Here is a 23079-nt window from a genome sequence, read left to right as displayed (position 1 = left end):
CTTATCCACCTTACCAACCGCTCTGTCTCTGCTACTCCTCTCTGTCAATCCCTCCACTGGCTTCCGCTCGCCCAACGAATTAAATTCAAAATACTAACTACAACCTACAAAGCCATCCACAATTCTGCCCCCTGCTACATCACTGGCCTTGTCTCCAAATACCAACCTAATCGCTCTCTTCGTTCTTCTCAAGACCTCCTGCTCTCTAGCTCTCTCATCACCTCTTCCCATGCTCGTCTACAGGACTTTTCCAGAGCCTCTCCAAGCCTATGGAACTCCTTACCCCAAACTATCCGTCTATCTCCTTCTCTTTCAGCTTTTCGAGGATCCCTGAAAACCCTCCTCTTCAGAGAAGCCTATCCTACCCACATCTAACAACTGTATTTTAACTTTGCCCACCTGATCACCCCCCACATCTACTACCCTCTGTTCCACTTCACCCTCCCTTCTAGATTGTAAGCTCTAACGAGCAGGGCCCTCTGATCATTCCTGTATTAAATTGTACTGTAACTAAATGTCTTCCCTGATGTTGTAAAGCGCTGCGTAAACTGTTGGCGCTATATAAATCCTGTATAATAATAATAATAATAATATATGAACCTCCACCCCTAAAGCCCTGTACACACGATCAGTCCATTAACCGATGAAGCTGACTGATGGTCTGATGTGCCTACACACCATCAGTTAAAAAAACGATTGAGTCCAACGCGGTGACGTAAAACACAACGACGTGCAGAGAAAAATGAAGTTCAATGCTTCCAAGCATGCGTCGACTTGATTCTGAGCATGTGCGGGTTTTTAACCGATGCTTTTGCGTACTAACCATCGGTTTTGACCTATCGGTTAGGCGTCCATCGGTTGAATTTTAAAGCAAGTTCTAAATTTTTGGACCGAAGGATAACTGACCGATGGGGCCCACACATGGTCGGTTTGGACCGATGAAACGGTCCTTCAGTCCGTTTCCATCGGTTTTGACCGACCGTGTGTACGCGGCCTAAGTTGTTATCATAGTGCAGGCCTACCTCTAAGGCATGGGTGTCCAAACTTTTTTTAAAGAGGACCAGATTTGATGAAGTGAAAATGTGTGAGGGCTGACTATTTTGCCTGACATTCTTTAAACCATTAAAAGTCAGTCTATGTGTGTTCCTCTGAGCACTACTACACTGCCCAACAATAATTTTCTTGCCTTTGTGGCTGTGTGTGGTGAAGAGATGAGGTCGGGCGTGTTATTTGGATATATATATATATATCTATATATATATATATATATATATTTATTTTAGGGGGGCTGGAGATCCTCTTTAAAAAATTAACCACATCCCGCCCGGCCTATAGCAAAATGATGGGCAGGCGCAGGCTCTCCCGTTCTGACCTCCTTCAGAACAAGCCACTCATGCGTGCCCCCGGGGGCACGCAGCATGGCAATTGGTAGTGCTGTATGGTACTCCAACACACCGCATCGCCGACCATTGTAATGCGTCTATGACGTATGCTCTTTTACCACATGATCAGCTGTGTCCAATTACAGCATTATTAGGAAGTGCTGGTTATCGGCATTCCTCTACTCATGCTGACAGAGCGTGAGTAAAGGAGAGCCGATAAGTGGCTCTGCTGACAGGGGGGCTCTGCACTGATAATCAGTGCAGCCTCATCAAGAAAACCCACCAGTGATGCCAGTCAGTGCCCATCATTGCTGCCCATCAGTGCTCATCACTGCCACCTATCTGTGCCTCCTCATCAGTGCCACCTCATCAGTGCTGCATATTAGTGCCTCCTCATCAGTGCCGCCTCATCAGGGCACATCAGTGAAGGAGAAAACGTACTTATTTACAAAATGCTATAACAGAAATGGAAAAAGAAATTGAAATTTTTTGGTCTTTTTTCATTTGTTAAAAAAAAATACCCAGTGGTGATTAACCACTTAACGCCCGCCGCACGCCTATTTACATCCACAGAATGGCACGTACAGGCAGATGGGCGTATATATACGTCCCTGCCTTCTAGCGGGTCGGGGGTCCAATCGGGACCCCCTCCGCTGCGTGCGGATTCCCGCGGGGAGCGATCCGGGACGACGGCGCGGCTATTCGTTTATAGCCGCCCCGTCGCGATCGCTCCCCGGAGCTGAAGAACGGGGAGAGCCGTATGTAAACACGGCTTCCCCGTGCTTCACTGTGGCAGCTGCATCGATCGAGTGATCCCTTTTATAGGGAGACTCGATCGATGACATCAGTCCTACAGCCACACCCCCCTACAGTTGTAAACACACACTAAGTGAACACTAACTCCTACAGCGCCCCCTGTGGTTAACTCCCAAACTGCAACTGTCATTTTCACAATAAACAATGCAATTTAAATGTATTTTTTGCTGTGAAAATGACAATGGTCCCAAAAATGTGTCAAAATTGTCCGAAGTGTGCGCCATAATGTCGCAGTCACGAAAAAAATCGCTGATCGCCGCCAATAGTAGTAGAATTTTTTTTTTATAAAAATGCAAAAAAACTATCCCCTATTTTGTAAACGCTATAAATTTTGCGCAAACCAATCGATAAACACTTATTGAGATTTTTTTTACCAAAAATAGGTAGAAGAATACGTATCGGCCTAAACTGAGGACATTTTTTTTATGTATGTTTTTGGGGGATATTTATTATAGCAAAAAGTAAAAAATATTGAATTTTTTTCAAAATTGTCGCTCTATTTTTGTTTATAGCGCAAAAAATTAAAACCGCAGAGGTGATCAAATACCACCAAAAGAAAGCTCTATTTGTGGGGGAAAAAGGACGCCAATTTTGTTTGGGAGCCACGTCGCACGACCGCGCAATTGTCTGTTAAAGCGACGCAGTGCCGAATCGCAAAACCTGGCCTGGGCATTTAGCAACAAAATGGTCCGGGGCTTAAGTGGTTAAATACCGAACGAAAGCTCTATCTGTCTCAAAAAAATTTTTTTTATTTGGGTACAGAGTTACATGACCGCACAATTGTCATTCAAACTACAACATCGCTGAAAGCTGTAAATTGGCCTGGGCAAAAAGGGGGTGAAAGTGCCCAGTATTGAAGTGGCTAAACAAAACCTTTGCTTGAAAATTTGTTTCATGTAATTATGGCAGCACTAGTTGTTTAGTGCCTGTAGTCAGTACAGTGCTCAGGCTGAACTATGACATATTGATGCTTCTTCCCTGACAGGGAGAGAATACAAGTAAATAAAAAAAGTTATGTAATCCCCCCCAAAAAATTGTAATATAATATATTGAGAGTGCAAAATCAGCTTGTTCCAAGTGCCCACTGATGACTGGTCCTCTTTGCAGTAGCTAAACCCTATACAATAAGTCCACTTTAAATGATTCTGAAAAAAGGCCAAGACATGTCCGCAATCAGACGTCCCAGCTACACACAGGCCTACGGCGCAGGCATATGGTCTGTGTCAGCACAATACATCACACAGATGTAACAGACGGAGCTGAACACAGAGGACAGGATCTCAGGTTTGTGTTACATTACAAGACAAATTGAGAAACCTCCATAGAGTTTATTTTTTATGTGTCACCACAAAGATTTGTTATTTGCCAAGTGGTTACTCCAAATTGATTGTGAGCAAATTAATCCCTATAGGGGCACATATGCTGGCTGAAAATGCTATGTAAATTAAAATTTCCACACAGATCTCTACTCAGCAGTCAGCCTGTCAATCTGCTAGGCAACTCAATGGGCAACTGTAGGCGCTCACACAACAGGCTGACAACGCTAATTGTGAGGCTGTGGCTTAGCGTTGTCAGCCTGTAACAGGAAGTGTCGTCACAGGCAGGATATCCAGGTAAGAAACTTTGCAACAGATTGACAAAAAAATATTTTCTTAAAGTGGAAGAAAAGCCTAACACTATTCTTAAAAATTCCCCCACCCCCCACCTACCCTGCCTACTCGGTATAAAAAAAGATCTGTGTGCATACCTATTTTAAATCTGTTCTGGTCCAGTCACTTAATCCTGCAACTCTGGCTCCCCTGTATCATTGACCGGCTGCTGGAGAGAGGAGAGGGCGCCAACAATGGCTGGGCCATGGAAGTCTATGGGTGACATCACGGCTCCCATCATTCACAGCTATTGTTAAGCGCAAAGGGGAGCTGGACCGGATAAACAAAAAGTTAAAGCAGAGTTCCATCCAAAAGTGGAACTTCCACTCACCTGTCTCCTCCCCCTCTACGGTGCCACATTCAACGCTGTATCCAGGCCTAGGGCAGCACTTTGCAGGGGGGCAGCACGGAAAAAGGGTCCCCGCCGGCTTGCGCTAAACTGTTAGGGCCAGATTCTCAGAAGAGATACGACGGTGTATCTTCAGATACGCCGTCGTATCTCTGAGTTGCGCCATCGTATCGATGCGCCTGATTCTTAGAATCAGTTACGCATAGATTTCCCTTAGATCCAACAGGCGTAAGTCTCTTACGCCATCGGATCGTAGCTGCATATTTACGCAGGCCGATAGGGGCGTGTGCGCTGATTTACACGTCTAAATATGTAAATCAGCTAGATACGCGAATTCACGAACGTACGCCCGGCCGACGCAGTACAGTTACGCCGTTTACGTTAGGCTTTTCCCGGCGTATAGTTACCCCTGCTATATGGTGGCGTAAGTGCGGCGTACCAATGTTAAGTATGCTATCTTTCCTGCGACGGAATTTGAAAATTTTACGTTGTTTGCGTAACTCGTCCGTGAATGGGGCTGGACGTAATTTACGTTCACGTCAAAACCAATACGTCCTTGCGGACGGCGCATGTGCCGTTCGTGAAAAAACGTCAATCACGTCGGGTCACAGAACATTTACATAAAACACGCCCCCCTGTTCCAAATTTGAATTAGGCGGGCTTACGCTGGCCTATTTATGCTACGCCGCCGCAACTTATGGAGCAAGTGCTTTGAGAATACAGCACTTGCCCGTCTAAGTTGCGGAGGCGTAACGTAATTAGGTTATGTTACGCCTGCACAAAGTTACGGCAAACTACTTGAATCTGGCCCATAGTGTAATGCAAGCTGCTTCTAATTTTGAATGTCCTATCATCCTGGACCTTGTGGTGACCTCACTTTGCTATATGTTTTCTGCTGCACAATTGGCATTGTTATATCTTAGACTTCTCCATAAATTATCAGAAATGTGTGCTTAAAGTAGAACTATAGACAACACTTTTTTTTTCATTTTGGATAGAATAAGGGAGGGTTCTAGCCCCATGTCAGTTTATTTGCTACCATCCCTGTCCCATTGCAGAGATTTCCCTTCACTTCCTGCCCCATAGCCAAACAGGAAGTGAGAGGAAATCTATGCAAAGGGACCCCAATGCCCACCCCCCAGGCCCTAAGAACTAGTGTCCCCACTCCAACATTTCAGGGCGGGGCTTAAACAGAAAGGGATGCGGCCTTGACAGGAAGGAGTGGGTCATATTTAAATCAGGGGGTGCACAAGTTTAGTCAGGCCTAGGGCAGCAAAAAAACTAAATACACTGGCCACATTTGCCACTTTTCGGGGGGGTACCTGTTTTTTTTTTCACTTCCGCCGAACCTCACTGCGGCGATGTACGTCAGATGTCCGGCTCCCTCCTCCTCCCTCTTCATTCCTCCGCCATCGGGCCAGTAAGAGAGTGCAGCGAGCTTACCGCGTGCGCAGTAGGGTCCCGGCCGTGAAGCTGCAATACTTCACTGCCGGGTTCCCTTACCGGCAATGTCGGTGGCAGCACCCGACAGCTGATGGAAACATCAGCTGCGATGCCGACATCACTGGACTCCAGGATAGGTAAATGACCTAATATTAAAAAAGTTAGCAGCTACAGTATGTGTAGCTTCTGGCTTTTAATTTTTGGAGAGGGGGAGGAACTCCGCTTTAAGTACACATATGTTTTTTTTATGAAGGGTATGCTGGATAGGTAGGAGGAGGGGGAGGGAATGTTTTTAAGAATAGTTGGTGTTTGGCTTTTCTTCCACTTTAACCACTTGCTGACGGCCGTACGACTTTGTACGGCCTCAGCGCGGCTCCCAATCTCTAACAGGCCGTGTTTTTACGGCCTCTCCTTTACACGTTCCCCGCGCGCGCTCCCGAGCGCGCGGCGGGGAACTTCTGTACTGGCCGTGTCCCTTGGACACAGCCAGTCACAGATCGCCGTGAACGGCCAATCGGAGCGGCCGTTTCCTAGGCGATCTGTGCGGCCAATGAGAGATGATCTCATATGTTTACATATGAGATCATCTCTCATTCCCGGCTCTCGCAGACAGCGGTGCTGTCAGGGGAGAGAGGAGACGGATCTGTGTCTCTTGTACATAGAGACATAGATCGGTCACCCCCCCAGTCACCCCCCCTCCCCCACAGTTAGAACACTAATTAGGGTACACATTTAACCCCTTCCTCACCCCCTAGTGTTAACCCCTTCCCTGCCAGTCACATTTATACAGTAATTAGTGCATATTTATAGCACTGATTGCAGTATAAATGTGAATGGCGCCAAAAATGTGTCAAAAGTGTCCGATGTGTCCGCCATAACGTTGCAGTCCCAATAAAAATCGCAGATCGCCGCCATTTCTAGTAAAAAAAAAATTTATACAGTAATTAGTGCATATTTATAGCACTGATTGCAGTATAAATGTGAATGGCGCCAAAAATGTGTCAAAAGTGTCCGATGTGTCCGCCATAACGTCGCAGTCCCAATAAAAAATCGCAGATCGCCGCCATTTCTAGTAAAAAAAAAAAAAAAATAATAATAATAATTCTGTCCCTTATTTTGTAGGCGCTATAACTTTTGCGCAAACCAGTCGCTTATTGCGATTTTTTTTTTTTTTTACTAAAAATATGTAGAATACGTATCGGCCTAGACTGAGGATTAAAAAAAAACGTAAAAAAAAAAATTGAGCTATTTATTATAGCAACAAAGTAAAAATATTTTATTTTTTTTCAAAATTGTCGCTCTATTTTTGTTTATAGCGCAAAAAATAAAAACCGCAGAGGTGATCAAATACCACCAAAAGAAAGCTCTATTTGTGGGGAAAAAAGGACGTTAATTTTGTTTGGGAGCCACGTCGCACGACCGCGCAATTGTCAGTTAAAGCGACGCAGTGCCGAATCGCAAAAAGTCCTCTGGTCAGGAAGGGGTTTAAGTGCCCAGTAAGGAAGTGGTTAAGAAAACTGTATTCCGTAGACCATAATGCCAAACACACTGAAAATCGATTTTTGATTTATATACTTTTTTTTAGGTCTATTTAAAAAAAAAATTGCTGTACAAATATGACAAACGGAAAATCACTGGGGTAGATTCACATTCCTTTTGCGGCGGCGTATCTCCAGATACGCCGCCGTAATTTGAATTCCGCGCCCGCGTATCGTTACGCCGATTCACAAAGGCAGTTACGCTGAAAAAATAGGCTTCCTCCACCGACGTAACTTGATTGCGGCGGCGTAGAATTGTGTGCAATATAACTTTGGCCGCTAGGGGCGCTTCCGTTGTTGTCGGCGTAGAATATGCTAATTTCCTAGATACGCCAATTCACAAACGTACGTGCGCCCGGCGTTCGTTTTTTACATCGTTTGCGTTAAGGCTTTTTCGGCGTAAGGCTGCTCCTGCTATTAGGAGGCGCAGCCAATGTTAAGTATGGACGTCGTTCCCGCTTCGAAATTTGAATTATTTACGTCGTTTGCGTAAGTCGTTTGCGAATAGGGCTGGACGTAAATTACGTTCACGACGAAACCAATACGTCGTTACGCCGTACTTGGAAGCAATGCACACTGGGATATGTACACGGACGGCGCATGCCCCGTTCGTAAATCACGTCAATCACGTCAGGTCATCACATATTACCATAAAACACGCCCCCCTTCCCCATTTGAATTACGCGCGCTTACGCCGGCCCCATTTACACTACGCCGCCGCGACTTACGGAGCAAGTGCTTTGTGAATACTGCACTTGCTCCTGTAAGTTGCGGAGGCGTAGCGTAAATACACTATGCTGCGCCGCCGTAACTTATAGCGTAGCTACCTGAATCTAGCCCACTGTGTTTTGTCTAATATGATTTTTTTTTTGATTGCCATCTAGTGGTCTAAATTCAAAATGTTTTTGATTGACATATTTCAGGAAAATATAGCAATATGTCCACTAGATGGCATTAATGAATATAGGAAATAAAACTATTAGGCAAAATACAGAATTTTGTACATTTGTATAGCAATTTTTTTTGATCATAGATAGATAGATTTACCCAAGCTGTGATGATGGCAAAATTCTATTGTTTGCAATACAACAAGGTAAAAAACACGAGTTCCCCTTTAATGATGAAATGGGTTCTCCTTGCCACCCTGAATCATCACTCCATCAGAATGTATGAAGTATTTTGTCTTCTAATAGAGCAGATCCTTTGATGATAGATTTTTCTCCACTTCGTGACAAGCTTGCCGATACATTAAGTAGGGTTATGAATATTAAAAGCTACATTCCTATTTATCACATTAAAGCTTCTCTGAGGTACACAAGGGAGGTCAAACCTCTCCATCTTTCGCCACCGAAGTTGAAAGCTAAAACATCAGCCTATAAAAGAGGGCTTAAATAATAAAACAGTGCAGCTTCCTGCTGCAGCCAATCAGAGTTGATATTTAGTTCCGGAAAGGCAAAACCCGATTGGCTGCTCTGGGTAAAATAAATTGGGTTCATTAAATGAACAAATGCTTGACACACCTGAACCATGTAAACGCGCCTAAACGCATTTGTGAAGGACGCTCCGTACAATCTTTGGAAGCGACTACAAAAAGTTCTGACCCAAAGCAGAAAATCATTGTTGGAGCAGAAAAGGATTTCTCAGTCTTTCATATTTCAGAAGGCGGTCATCCAGACATCTTTATTAGCATGCGGTTGCCGAGAATGGCGCAGCACTTTCCATACTACACCAAGAGACAGAGTTCTGCTGCTCAGACTTTGCACACAATCCTGGCGTAATCCACAGGAAAAACCCATTTACAAATAAACTGATTATAAACCCCTGGAAGCCACATGTAATAATTACCCGTATTATCCAGAGCTGAGGCCATGTGCTGACTATCGCAGGACTGAAAGGTCAACGTCTATATATTAAGTGAAGCGGAAAAAACCTCTGAGGAATCGATCTGCTGTCATTAAAGTGGAACACCAGACAGAAAAAGAGAAAACAGTTTTTTTAAACTGCTTTAATGGCTACTAACTAGTTCTAAAATGTCCTTTGCTGTTGTATATTGCTGTAGCAATACCACCCGAAGGGGCCACTGGTTTAAAATTTGGGCCTGCTGTTACCTCACCGTTCACTACGCTCGTCTTAGGGGTCCTCCTTGAAGAGTTATTCACAAATGTCTGCACCAACACTTAGGCCCCATACTCACGACCAAACATGTCTGCTGAAACTGGTCCGCGGGCCAGTTTCAGCAGACATGTTCGGTCGTGTGTGGGCGCGAGCGGGCCGAATTCCAGCAAACATTTGCCCGCCGGGCCTTTTCCCAGCAGACAAATATTCCTGGACGTGTTTTAAAACCGTCCGCTGGAATCCTGCCCGCTCGGACATGTACGGTCGTCAGTACAGACCTACCGTACATGTCCAGGCGCCCGCCGTCCCTCGCATGCGTCGAATGACTTCGACGCATGCGTGGAAGCATTTTAAAGGCGGGCCGCCCACGTCGCTGCGTCATTGTCGCGGCGACACCGCGTCATCGACGCGGCGACACCGCGGACACGCCCCGCGTATTGTTTACGCGCGGACTTCTGTACGATGGTGTGTACAACCATCGTACAGAAGCCCTCTGGCAGACATGTATGGTGAAAACGGTCCGACGGACCGCTTTCACCATACATGTTTGTTCGTGTGTACCCGGCCTTAGGGCTAGATTCAGATACAATTGTGTATCTATGTGCCGGCGTAACGTATCTCTGATACGTTACGCCACCGTAAATTAGGGCGCAAGTTCCGTATTCAGAAAGAACTTGCGCCCTTAGTTACGGCGGCGTAACGTATTTGGTCCGGCGTAAGCCCGCCTAATTCAAATGGGGATGATGTGGGCGTGTTTTATGTATATTAACTGTGACCCCTGCGTATTTGAAGTTTTTTACGAACTTACACCGCGAATCGTCAATGCTTTAGACGTGAACGTAACTTACGTACAGCCCTATTCGCGAACGACTTACGCAAACAACGTAAAATTTTCAAAACTTGACGCGGGAACGACGTCCATACTTAGCATTAGCTACACCTCATATAGCAGGGGTAACTTTACGTCGGAAAAAGCCTAACGTAAACGGCGTAAAAAAATGCGCCGGCCGGACGTACGTTTCTGAATCGGCGTAAATACCTAATTAGCATATTCCTTGCGTAAATGTACGGAAGCGCCACCTAGCGTAAATATGCAGCCTAAGATACGACGTGTAAGACACTTACGCTGGTCGGATCTTAGGGAAATCTATGCGTAACTGATTCTATGAATCAGTCGCATAGATATGACGGCCCGCACTCAGAGATACGACGGCGTATCCGGAGATACGCCGTCGTATCTACTTTCTGAATCCGGGCCTTAGTCTTTTTTCTTCCAAGGTTTTATTAAACAAACTCAGACAAAGGCATGGAGGGTTAGGGAAGATTCAGGTACCTTGCTTTGCGGATCACGGGTACGTTCTTGGATCCAGAGGACAAACCGTTTCCACACTGGATTCAGCAACCACAGGATAGGCCTCTCTCACTGACCTAGCAGCCGGTGCGAATCTCGTTCAAAAGTCTGTGCCACAGACTTGATGAGTGCAGTCGAGTCGTTGCACAGTCCTCTGCTACAGGACCGTGTGACCACACACACACTTAAGACGCAGCTACACAGTACCAGGATCTTTCAGCCAGCCGGTAGCACTGTGAGGTAGATTGGCCAGGATGCGTCCTCCAATTGAATCCCCAATTGTTCTGGTTCTTTCCAGAGGCAAGACAGCACAGGATCACCCCTGGACCAGTAGGCCCCAGAAACTCCTGGGCCTACTCTCAGTAAACGGAGCCTCGGGCTAACAGGCCCTGAGGCCGAAGAACTGCCAACACATCCCTGAGGCCAGGAGGGCCATCAGGTCAGGATCGGAAGACCCCCGCCAGAACGGTGTCTGTCCCTTAAGTCCATGCTTCTGGGAACAGAATACTCAATACACCCAGCCCGCTGCATTTCCAACCTTGACCCGTGGTGACAGCGACACCTACAGTCAAGTGGAAAATGTGCAACGCAACTGAACTGGAACAGAAACCAATAATTTGACATAATCATTCCGAGCTAAACTACAGCTCAGATAACTTAAATTTACAAATAGTGCCTACCCAACAGGAGCAGTGCGCTACATTATCTACCTGGGTTAGAACAGTACCTTGGGCATCACTCTAGTGGCAGACTCAAGCCAATGTGTGGAATGAGAGAAGTCTTAAAATAGATCTTAACTCATAACTCTACCTGCGCAGCTCCTTAGAAACCTCTGCCTGTACTAGGCCTACCTCTTCCTTATGCCGCTCCTCAGGAACCTCTACCTGTAATAGGCCTATCTCTTATGCCTCATACACACGACCGGTTTTCCCATCGGTAAAACTGCCATGACAGCTTTTGGCCGGCAAAACCGGCCGTGTGTACGCATAGCAGTTTTTACCGACAGGAAAACCGACGGGAATCCCGGCGGGAAAAATTAGAACATGTTTTCTTTTTTCCCACCGAGATTCCCGGCGGTTTTTAAGCCGGCACTTTTTCTATGGGGAAAGCCTGCGGTGGAGCATACACACGGCTGGGTTTCCCGACAAAAGCTCTCATGGCAGTTTTCCTGCCAGGAAAACCGGCCACGTGTAGGGGAAAAAGCTACCGAGCCGGTTCTCGGTTTTCCTGGCGGACTTTGTACCGCCGGGAAAACCGATTGTGTGTATAAGGCATAAGGTTGACCAGACGTCTCTGGATTGAGGACACTGTCCCCGGAGAAAGTCTGTCCCCGGATTGGAAGGTAGATCCTGGGCGAGTGCACCACAAGTTTGGGGCAGGGGGGTGCCCAGGGCCAGCCCTACCATGGGTCCTACTGGGCTGTCTCAGACGGGGAGGGGGGGCAAGATCAGCTGGATCATACAGAGCAGGGTCTCCCGCTTACCCGGCTGTCAGACAAAGACCCGCCTCTTGGGTCAGCACACTGGTGACGACTATCATAGGAGGCGGGACTTTGTCGGAGGACAGCGGCCACATGGGGTAAACAGGAGATCTCTGCTCTGTATAATCCATCTAAGGCTGAGATGAGGGGCACTAATGAGTATAATACACTCTTGAAATGTGCTTTAAAATGCATGGTTTTCCTTTTTATGAAAAATAATAATAATTACTGTATGTTACGCGGTTGGGCCGGTATATTAATTCTTTGGGGCTGGTATGAAATCATTTCCAGAAAGAACGTATATATCATACAATCATATACATATTATCATACACTGCATATATCATTTGAGGAAAATATGTTTACCATTTGACAATTGAAAAAAATAAAATGTATATGTCCCGGATTTCATTTTAAAGATCTGGTCACCTTACTATCTCTTCATCATGCTGTTCCTCAGGAACCTCTACCTGTACTAGGCCTATATTTTCCCCATGCCGCTCCTCAGGAACCTCTACCTGTACTAGACCTATCTCTGTGTTATCTGTGTTGAATGAGAAAAGTCTTAAAATAGAACTTAACTCATAACTATTCTGTCCCTGCTCCTCAGGAACCTCTACCTGTACTAGGCCTATATTTTCCTCAGGCCGGTCCTCAGAATCCTCTGCCTGTACTAGACCTATCTCTTCCTCATGCCGCTCCTCAGGAACGTCTACCTGTAATAGGCCTATCTCTGCCTTATGCCGCTTCTCAGGTACCTCTACCTCAGGTAAACAAGACATATGGTATGATCCAACCGAGGGGCCGTATAGTAGCCTGCCCCCCCCCCCCTCTGTTCCATGTAAGTTATATGGGATTGGACTTCCTTTCCTAGTTACCACATACATATTACTTCTTTTGAGATTTTTATTTAACTTATTGGTCTTTTTTAGACATATTGACGCATTCGAACCTGAAGAGTGGTATTGTACCATGAAATGCGTCGGCCCTTTTTGAAATGCAGTCATGACTTCAAACCATCATGTTCCTTTTACATCCTCATGGTTTTAATACTATTACCTTCATACTCAATACATGGAGCACCATACCTTAACCACCAGCTTGTGTTTTGACACCAATGCAATATATGAGTTTACATATATCCAATGTATCCATGTTTTGTATACAATTTTACTCTGCATGTATGTATCATGTGTTAGATATACTCTTTTATAATAAATACTTTTATACCGCTACACAATATGGTCTGTTATATGCCTGATATAAAGTCCCAAACTTTTCCTCCTATAGAGAATAGCTTATAGCTTGCTCCAGCTTGTCTAGTTGTTCTGGAATGTGGACGGGTCCTCGGTGCCCTCCTGTCTAATAAAGGATGGCTGCTCCTGCAATGTCAAAGAGCTGCAGCTGGTGAGGAGGTGAAGGGAAGAGGCTTTGGGGCGCCGGTCACATAAAGAGGAGGAAGCCCACGGGAGTGAGGACTAAGGTATGTTTTCCACCTCATTCATCATCCTTCAGACAAAACTAGCAGTTATAACCAGGGCCATCTTAATGCAAGGGCACTCCTGGGCACTGCCCGGTGGTCCCCAGGTACATGGGGGCCCCACAATAATCTTGCATTACATCATACTTGCCAACTGTCCCAGATTTGCTGGTACAGTCATGCTTTTTACTAAACTGTCCTGATATGGTTGTGTCCCAGAACCTATGCTGTGCTCTGCTGATCCCAGTGTTGTGCCCTCCTGATCCCATTGTTGTGCCTTGCTGATCCCAGTGTTGTGCCCTGCTGATCCCAGCGTGGTGCCCTCCTGATCCCAGCATTGTGCCCTCCTGATCCCAGCATTGTGCCCTCCTGATCCCAGTGTTGTGCCCTGCTGATCCCAGCGTGGTGCCCTCCTGATCCCAGCATTGTGCCCTCCTGATCCCAGTGTTGTGCCCTCATTCATGACCCCCCCCCCCCCCCCTGTACTGTTCCCTTCTGCGCCCCCCCCCCCCCCCCGTACTGTGCCCTTTGTGTTGACTAGTCTTTGATTTATGGAATTTTTTCCATTTTGTAAGATCAATTTTATTGAAAGTACTAATGAATAAATGTTTAATTCCATCAACTATTTATACTTTATTTCTTGAAAGTAGGTGTGTAAATTGGGGAAAGCTAGTGGGGCCCCAGTGCATTTCTTTGCCCAGGGGCCCATGATGCTATTAAGACGGCCCTGGTTATAACCTATGCAGTGGGGAGGGGGGACCACTAAATAGTTAATTTTAATTTTTTTTTTCCCCAGGAGTCCAGCTTTAATAAAGCAGTAAAGCTAACAATCCATAATGTCCAATCGCAATTCAATTAACTGCTGACAGACAGTCAAAGACAACCTTTGATTGGCTGCTGAATCTTTAATTTCATGCACTGTGTTCTTTTTCTAAAGTCCATAGCAAAATCTCATTCTGGACGGGAGGGTACCAGATAGGATCGAACATTCATTGGTTGCAATAGCACAACTATAATAAATAGCACAATAGCAATAGCACAACAATAGCACAACTACCAGCATGTGGACCGGCACGATACACTGAAACCTCGATTAACCTCAAAGAAAGCTGAGACTTGTTGTTCCTCCATTACAGGTGGCTGGGCATCCCCGGTCCTCAATAAACAGAGAGACAATACTTCCCCTAGCTTTATAAAACAGACATACAGACATACAGATACAGTATGTCGGTGTAAAGAGCAATAGTGATGTACAAGGGGTGGGAGAAACCTGCATTTGTTTGCTACTTCTCCTTTTCATAACACTTTCCCTGATTGATAAAGGTATTTATATACTGCAGGAAAAAGACAACAGAGTGCAGAAACCCATAGCAACCAAGCAGATTGTCTGTAATTCCAGATGTCTTCCAGTTAGTTGCTATGGGTAACTGAATTTACATATCAGTGCTGCTCCTTGCCTTGAATTGTTGGTAACCCATAGCAACCAAGCAGATTTTAGATGTCTGCAGTCCCAAAGACTTCAATCTGGTTGCTATGAATTACCGAACATATGTACCAGTGCTGCCATTTGGTAAGGTCTTGGTAACCCATAGCAACCAAGCAGATTTTAGATGTCTGCAGTCCCAAAGACTTCAATCTGGTTGCTATGAATTACCGAACATATGTACCAGTGCTGCCATTTGGTAAGGTCTTGGTAACCCATAGCAACCAAGCAGATTTTAGATGACTCTAGTCCTAAAGACTTCAGTCCGGTTGCTATGAGTTACTGAATATATGTAACAGTGCTGCTCACCCTGGCCCAGATTCACAAAGGAGATACAACGGCGTTTCTCTAAGTTGTGCCGTCGTATCTATGCGCCTGATTCTTCGAATCAGTTACGCATAGATTTCTATTAGATCCGACCGGTGTAAGTCTCTTACGCCGGCAGATCGTAACTGCATATTTACGCTGGCCGCTAGGGGCGTGTACGCTGATTTACGCCTAGAAATATGAAAATCAGCTATATACGCGAATTCATGAACGTACGCCCGGCCGACGCAGTACAGATACGCCGTTTACATTAGGCTTTTCCCGGTGTAAAGTTACCCCTGCTATATGGTGGCGTACATGCGGCGTACCAATGTTAAGTATGGACGTCGTTCCCGCGTCAAATTTTGAATATTTTACATTGTTTGCGTAAGTCGTCCGTGAATGGGGCTGGACGTAATTTACGTTCACGTCAAAACCAATACGTCCTTGTGGCGTATTTGGAGCAATGCACACTGGGATATGTCCACGGACGGCGAATGCGTCGTTCGTGAAAAACGTCAATCACGTCAGGTCATGGTTATTTTACATAAAACACGCCCCCCTGTTCCACATTTGAATTAGGCGATTTACGCTACGCCGCTGCAACTTACGGAGCAAGTACTTTGAGAATACTGCACTTGCCCGTCTAAGTTGCAGAGGCGTAACGTAAATCGGATAGGTAACGCCCGCCTATAGATACGCCGCTGTACGAGAATCTGGCCCCTTGTGTTTTGGTAACCTATAGCAGTGGTTTTCAACCCTGTCCTCAAGTACCACCAACAGGCCATGTTCATACCTCCCAACTTTCTGAGATGGGAATGAGAGACATCTATCAGCAAACGTATGCAGACATAGGACACACCCCTTGCCACGCCCCCTTAAAGGAGAATTGTACAAAAAAATAAAACCCACAAGTGCTTTTTTATCACCACTATTCCTTTATATTGGCTTTTGGAATTTACAAATGCAGCAATTTAGAAATCAGATGAAAGGTTTACCACTGGGAAACACTTTTTGATAGATAAAAAATGCATTTTATATACATCTGTATAGATCAGACCAAAATGAGGGACAAATGAGGAGAATGAGGGACATTGCTTCAAATCAGGGACAGTCCCTCGAAATCAGAGACAGTTGGGAGCTATGCATGTTGGCAGGTTTTCCTTTATCTTGCACCAGTGCTTTAAATCAGAGTCAATGGCTTGGTATTTTGGACAGCTATTTTCCTAAAACATGGCCTGCTGGGGGTACTTGAGGACAGGGTTGAGAACTATTGACCTATAGCAACAAAGTAGATTTTGGATAACAGTCCCAAGGACTTCAGACTGGTTGCTATGGGTTACTAAATATTGGTGCTCCTCCATGTTCCCAACATAGTGCTGCTCCTTGCCTTGTGTTTTTGGTAGCCCATAGCAACCAAGCATATGTTTGTATATATTTGTATATGATCCTAGTCCCAAAGACTCCAGGCTGGTTGCTGTAGGTTATTTAAAATGAGTATCAATGCTACTCCTTGCCTTGAGTTTTTAGTAGCCAATAGTGACTACGCAGATTTGAGATGCAAGTAGCCCCAGATGACATCTGGTTATTGAGCATTCCATGTATAGGGTTAGGGTTGTTGGTTGCTACGAGTTACTTACCATACATATGAGTGCTGCTCCTTGCCTTGTGTTTTTGGTAGCCCATAGCAACCAAGCAGATTGTCTATGATCCTAGTCTCAAAGGGACAGATTCACAAAATAGATACGACGGCGTATCTCCTGATACGCCGTCGTATCTCTGTTTTAGGGGCTTCCTAACTATGCGGCTGATTCAGAGAATCAGTTACGCATAGTTAGCCCTAAGATCCGACAGGTGTAATTGAATTACACTGTCGGATCTTAGGATGCAATACCTCGGCCGCCGCTGGGGGGAGTTCGCGTCGTAAACCAGCGTCGGGTATGCAAATTAGTACTTACGGCGATCCACGACGGTTTTTCGCGTTCGCTACGTCGCTGCTAGTCTAGTTTCCCGTCGCAAAGTTAGTCGTCGTTTTAGCTGCCCTAACTTTACACAGCCCATGTTAAAGTATGGCCGTCGTTCCCGCGTCGAAATTCAAAAAAATGTTTTCTTGCGTAAGCTTTTCGGGAATACGAAAGTACGCACGTCGCCATTCGAAAAAATGACGTCACTTCGCGCAAAGCACGGCGGGAAATTCAAAAGTGAGCATGCGCAGTAGGTCCGGCGCGGGAGCACGCCTAATTTAAATGGCACACGCCCCTTTGAATTACGCGGGCTTACGCCGGAGGCCGCCGGCATAGGTTTTCATTGCAAGTGCTTTGTGAATCAGGCACTTGCGATGAAAACTTGCGGCGGTGTAACGTATCTACGATACGTTACGCCGCCGCACTTCTACGTGAATCTGGCCCAAAGACTCCAGGCTGGTTGCTGTAGATAATTGAACTTACGTTACGGATAATACTCCTTGTTTTGAGTTTTTACCACCCAACAGCAACTAAGCAGATTTGAGATGTAAGTAGCCCCAGATGAAATCTGGTTATTGGGCGTTCCATGTATAGGGTTAGGGTTGTTGGTTGCTACGAGTTACTTACACTACATATGAGTGCTGCTCCTTGCCTTGTGTTTTTGGTAGCCCATAGCAACCAAGCAGATTATACATGAGCCTAGTCCTAAAGACTTATCAGACTTGAACATACGTATCAATGCTACTTCTTGCCTTGAGTTTTTAGTAGCCAATAGCTACTATGCAGATTTGAGAGGTAAGTAACCCCAGATGACATCTGGTTGCTTGCTATGGGTTACTGAACCCATGTATGGATGCTGCTCTTTATCCTGTGTTTTTAGTAACCTCGTCTGTCTGGTTGCTATGGTTTACACTGCTTCTGCTCTTTGTAGGTAACCCATAGCAACCATCACCGTTCACTGCTCAGCCTGCTGATGGAAGGCGACTGTTGCGATTTATTGATTGATTGATTGATTCATTGTTCCATGTATAGGGTCCCTCAGTAAACCAGAGGACTGAGTATACCAGCAGTTACTCCCAGCAACCGCCTTTCACTACAAAGATCTGGATGGTCTGTAGACAAATCTGAGAATACCCTGCAAGTCCATCAATCCTGGGAAACTTCAAGTGACACCACAGAGGCGCCGCCGCCACAAACCCAACAGGCGGTCATCAACGCCACGTAGCAAAAATCAGGGATGACAATATGAATGGAGACCACCCTAACTTTGAAAGTAGTGCAAGTTTAAAACCAGATAGCCAGAACCGGCCTCCCCCCGGCATGCAACCGGAGCATGCAGACCAGAGAGGACTGGCAGCGCCCCCCCCGCTTAGGGAGAATGATTATAAATGAAATAAAATCACATACCTACGGCCTTGGCGTGCAATGCTGAGAAGATGCTGTGTCTGCCTGATGGAGGGCTCAGCCCATTGCTTGCTTCACAACACTGTTGCTTCCATCTCCTGGTCTGCAATGGGTGAAGGGAGGCGCGGGGCGAGGAGCGGGGATGGATGGAAGGGGATGAGTGCAATGCAAGGTGCACACTGCTTACATAGACGTCTCCCCCCCCCCCCAGATACAGCCGTCTCCTGATCTCAGCCTGCCTGAAGCCTCGCTGGGTCCTAACTCCTCCTCCCTCCTCGTCTCTGGTGCTGATGATGCTCTTCGCTCCTCCAGCTACATCCCTCTTCTGCCTTGTAGGAGATCGCTTGCCTTTTATCTGTGTTTTTTCTCTTTTAGCTTCATTCCCACGCCTGTAAAAAAAAAAAAAAGAAAAATCATGTTTACAAGCATTTTTTTTTTTTTTTTTTAAACACGGATCTGAACGCAGCTGCATCGTTTTCAATGGAGATATTTACAGCGGTGCGCAAACATGCAGACCCGCAACACAGAATTAAAAAATCGTATATACGTGTACATATAAGCCAAATGCAGATGTTGCAAAAAAAAACAAAAAAAAGGATAATTTTACACAAATAATTAGTGACCATTACGCAGGAACTTTTGCGCTAAAAAAACATGCATAATAAGATCAGTAAATTTTTTACGCCCGTGTGATTGCAGCCTTTTGTAGCGTTTTTTGGGGTTTGTGCACATGGTAGGCTTTTTGACGCATTTTGGCAAATTCCGTGTATTAAAGGATACATATAGCCAGATTCAGGAAACTTACGACGGGCGTATCAGTAGATACGCCGTCGTAACTCTGAATCTGCGCCGTCGTAACATTAAGCGTATGCTCAAACTGAGATACGATTAAACGTTGCTAAGATACGACCGGCGTAAGTCTCGTACGCCGTCGTATCTTAGCTGCCTATTTCCGACGGCCGCTAGGGGCGTGTACGCTGATTTACGCCTAGAATGCGTAAATCAGCTGGATACGCCTATTCACGAACGTACGCTTGCCCATCGCAGCGAAGATACGCCGTTTACGTAAAGCGTTTTTAGGCCTAAAGTTATTCCACCAAAAAGATGGCGCAGCCAATGTTAAGTATGGACGTCGGACCCGCGTCAAATTTTAAAATTTTTACGTCGTTTGCGTAAGTCGTCCGTGAATGGGTCTGGGCGTAATTTACGTTCACGTCGAAACCAATAAGTCTTTGCGGCATAATTTGGAGCATGCGCACTGGGATATGTCCACGGACGGCGCATGCGCCGTTCGTAAAAAACGTCAATCACGTCGGGTCACGATTCATTAGTATAAAACACGCCCACCTCTTCACAATTTGAATTAGGCGCGCTTAGGCCGGCACATTTGCGCTATGCCGCCGTAACTTAGGACGCAAGTGCTTTGTGAATACAGCACTTGCCTCTCTAACTTACGGCGGCATAGCGTATATGCGAGACGCTACACCTGCCTAACGTTAGGCTCTCCTACCTGAATCCAGCTAATAAAGTACAGATTTTGTATCACCTCTGGCAGCTCATCGCTTATCTATGTACTATTTCAAGTTATTTCGCTGGACTTCAAATGTTTGACCCTTTCTCTGCCAGAGCCGTTTTTGCATATTAAATTTTTTTTTGCACACATGTTTAACCACTTCAGCCCCGGAACAATTTGGCTGCCCAATGACTGGGCCATTTTTTGCGATTCGGCACTGTGTCGTTTTAACTGACAATTGTGAGGTTGTGCGACGTTGCACCCAAACAAAATTGATGTCCGTTTTTTCTCACAAATAGAGATTTTTTTTGATGGTATTTGATCACCTCTGCTGTTTTTATTTTTTGCGCTAAAAAACAAAAAAAGAGCGACAATTTTGAAAAAAAAGCAACATTTTTTCCTTTTTGCTATAATAAATATATAAAAAAACTATTTTTTTCCTCAGTTTATATGCATTCTTCTACATGCAACAAATGTGCAAACAAAAAAAACGCAATAAGCGTATACTGATTGGTTTGCGCAAAAATTATAGCGTCTACAAAATAGGGGATAGTTTTCTGGCATTTTTATTATATTTTTTTTGCTAGTAATGACAGTGATCTGCAATTTTTATCGTGACTGCGATGTTGCGGCGGACATATCGGACACTTTTGACACTATTTTGGGACCACTGTCATTTATACAGCGATCAGTGCTATAAAAATGCACTGATTACTGTGTAAATGACACTGGCAGGGAAGGGGTTAACCACTAGGGGGCGAAGGAAAGGGGTTGTAAAGGTACAGGAGAGTCGCTCTCTACGTTGCAGATAGAGAAAGGAGCTGTGTGTTAGTGGGAGTCCTGACTCTCCCATAGTCCAAGGGAGGGGGCAAGCACGACACTCCACACCAGGGAGAAAGCCTTGCATTACTGTGTGGAGTTACAGACAGAAGAACAGGAAGTGAGGATTTCTCAGAAGAAATAAGGACATTTAAAAGCAAAATCGAAGGATGAGGTAAGTGAAGGAGGACTGCACTAAGGTAAAGGAAGCTATTTAGGAAACAAATTGTACCTTTACAACCACTTTAAGTGTGTCCTAGGGAGTTATTCTAACTGTGTGGGGGCTGGGCTACCAGTGAAACAACATTGATCACTACTTCCACAGCCACACCACGTGTTTTCAGAGATTTGTGGGTTTTTCTTTGCATCCCGAACAATTTTGCTGGCAGTTGTGGCTGAAATTTTAGTTGGTCTACCTGACCGTGGTTTGGTTTCACCAGAACTCCTCATTTCCACTTGTTGATTAGAGTTTGAACACTGCTGATTGGCATTCTCAATTCCTTGGATATTTTTTTATATCCCTTTCCTGTTTTATACATTTCAACTACTTTTCCCACAGATCCTTTGACAATTCTTTTGCTATCCCCATGACTCAGAATCCAGAAACGTCAGTGCAGCACTGGATGAAAGATGCAAGGGTCTGTCAGGAGTCCAGAAACGTATTAACCTTTTATACACACACACTAATTACAAGCAAACAGATCACAGGTGAGGATGGTTACCTTTAATAGTCATTCAAATCCCTTTGTGTCAACTTGTGTGCATGTTATCAGGCCAAAATCTCCAGGGTATGTAAACTTTTGATCAGGGCCATTTGGGTAGTTTCTGTTGCCATTATGAAATTAAAAAGAGTAAACACAGTTTGTTGATTGATAATAAATGGCTTCAGTCAAGCACTAACCACGAGTGAAAGAGAAAATTCATATTGGCCCAGATTCAGATTCAGAGAGCAATTGCGCCTGCGTAACCATAGTTACGCAGCGCAATTGCTGACTTGCCCCGGCGTTATGAATGCTCCTGATTCACGAACATCGTAACGCCGACTGCAGCCTAAAATCTGCGTGGCATAAGGCTCTTATGCCACGCAGATTTTAGGCTGCATTCTTGCGATGACCGCTAGGGGGCGCTCCCATTGTGCTCAGTGTATAGTATGCAAATTGCATACTAACACCGATTCACAATGTTGCGCGGGCCCTGCGTACGCAAGTTACGGAGTTTCCGTACGGCGTCTTTAGCGTAAGGCTGCCCCTTCTAATAGTAGGGGCAGCCAATGCTAAAGTATACCCGCCGTTCCCGCGTCGTGAAATTTGAATTTCACGTCGTTTGCGTAAGTGATTTGTGAATGGCGCTGGACACCATTCACGTCCACTTTGAAGCAAATGACGTCCTTGCGACGTCATTTGCCGCAATGCACGTCGGGAAAGCTTCCCGACGGAGCATGCGCTCTACGCTCGGCGCGGGAGCGCGCCTAATTTAAATGATTACCGCCCCCTACGGGATCATTTACATTAGGCGCCCTTATGCAGGGCGATTTTAAAGAGCGCACATGCAATTTACGGAGCTACTGCTCCGTGAATCGCGCGCAGCGCAGTAAATTTGCAAAAACGCTGCCCTGTGCCTCCGTAAAAAAGGGGCAAATTCTACCTGAATCTGGGCCATTGTCTGAAAAATGGACAAGCAATCATAAATTCTGCCAGGGTATGTAAACTTATGAGCACAGCTGTGTATATATTTTATACAGCCCCACAGGGAGTGCATTGTTTTCAGTAAGTCGGCTGCCTCGGATTTGCCATAGGGGAAAGAGTGATAAGCAATGTGTAGCACTGCACAGTAGGAGACGGAGTCTGTATACAGTGTGTATTTAGCAAATATGGCTGCCCACATGTACATATTAAATGATAAATTATACATAGCAAGAGGTTTTGTTGTAAAGATAATTACATATTAGTATGTACATCAAGCTAACCACTTTACATAAGTATTGGCT

The 23079-nt window shown here is 45.4% G+C and overlaps 1 protein-coding gene across 1 annotated transcript in view; it reads right to left on the bottom strand.

Annotated features, from left to right (window-relative positions):
• The window catches only part of RAB27B (RAB27B, member RAS oncogene family), a 351838-nt gene extending 332878 nt beyond the window's left edge, over positions 1 to 18960 (bottom strand). Inside the window, exon 1 of the mRNA XM_040337285.1 lies at positions 18764 to 18960. The gene's annotated coding sequence lies outside the window, so the exon portion shown is untranslated. The remainder of the gene's footprint in view (positions 1 to 18763) is intronic.
• Positions 18961 to 23079: the final 4119 nt, after the last annotated feature.

The sequence above is a fragment of the Rana temporaria genome, chromosome 1, assembly GCF_905171775.1.
Source record: "Rana temporaria chromosome 1, aRanTem1.1, whole genome shotgun sequence".
In the NCBI taxonomy this organism is placed as follows: domain Eukaryota; kingdom Metazoa; phylum Chordata; class Amphibia; order Anura; family Ranidae; genus Rana; species Rana temporaria.
The sequence above is the reverse complement of the archived record's forward strand: the minus strand, read 5'-3'. Positions and strand labels throughout refer to the sequence as shown.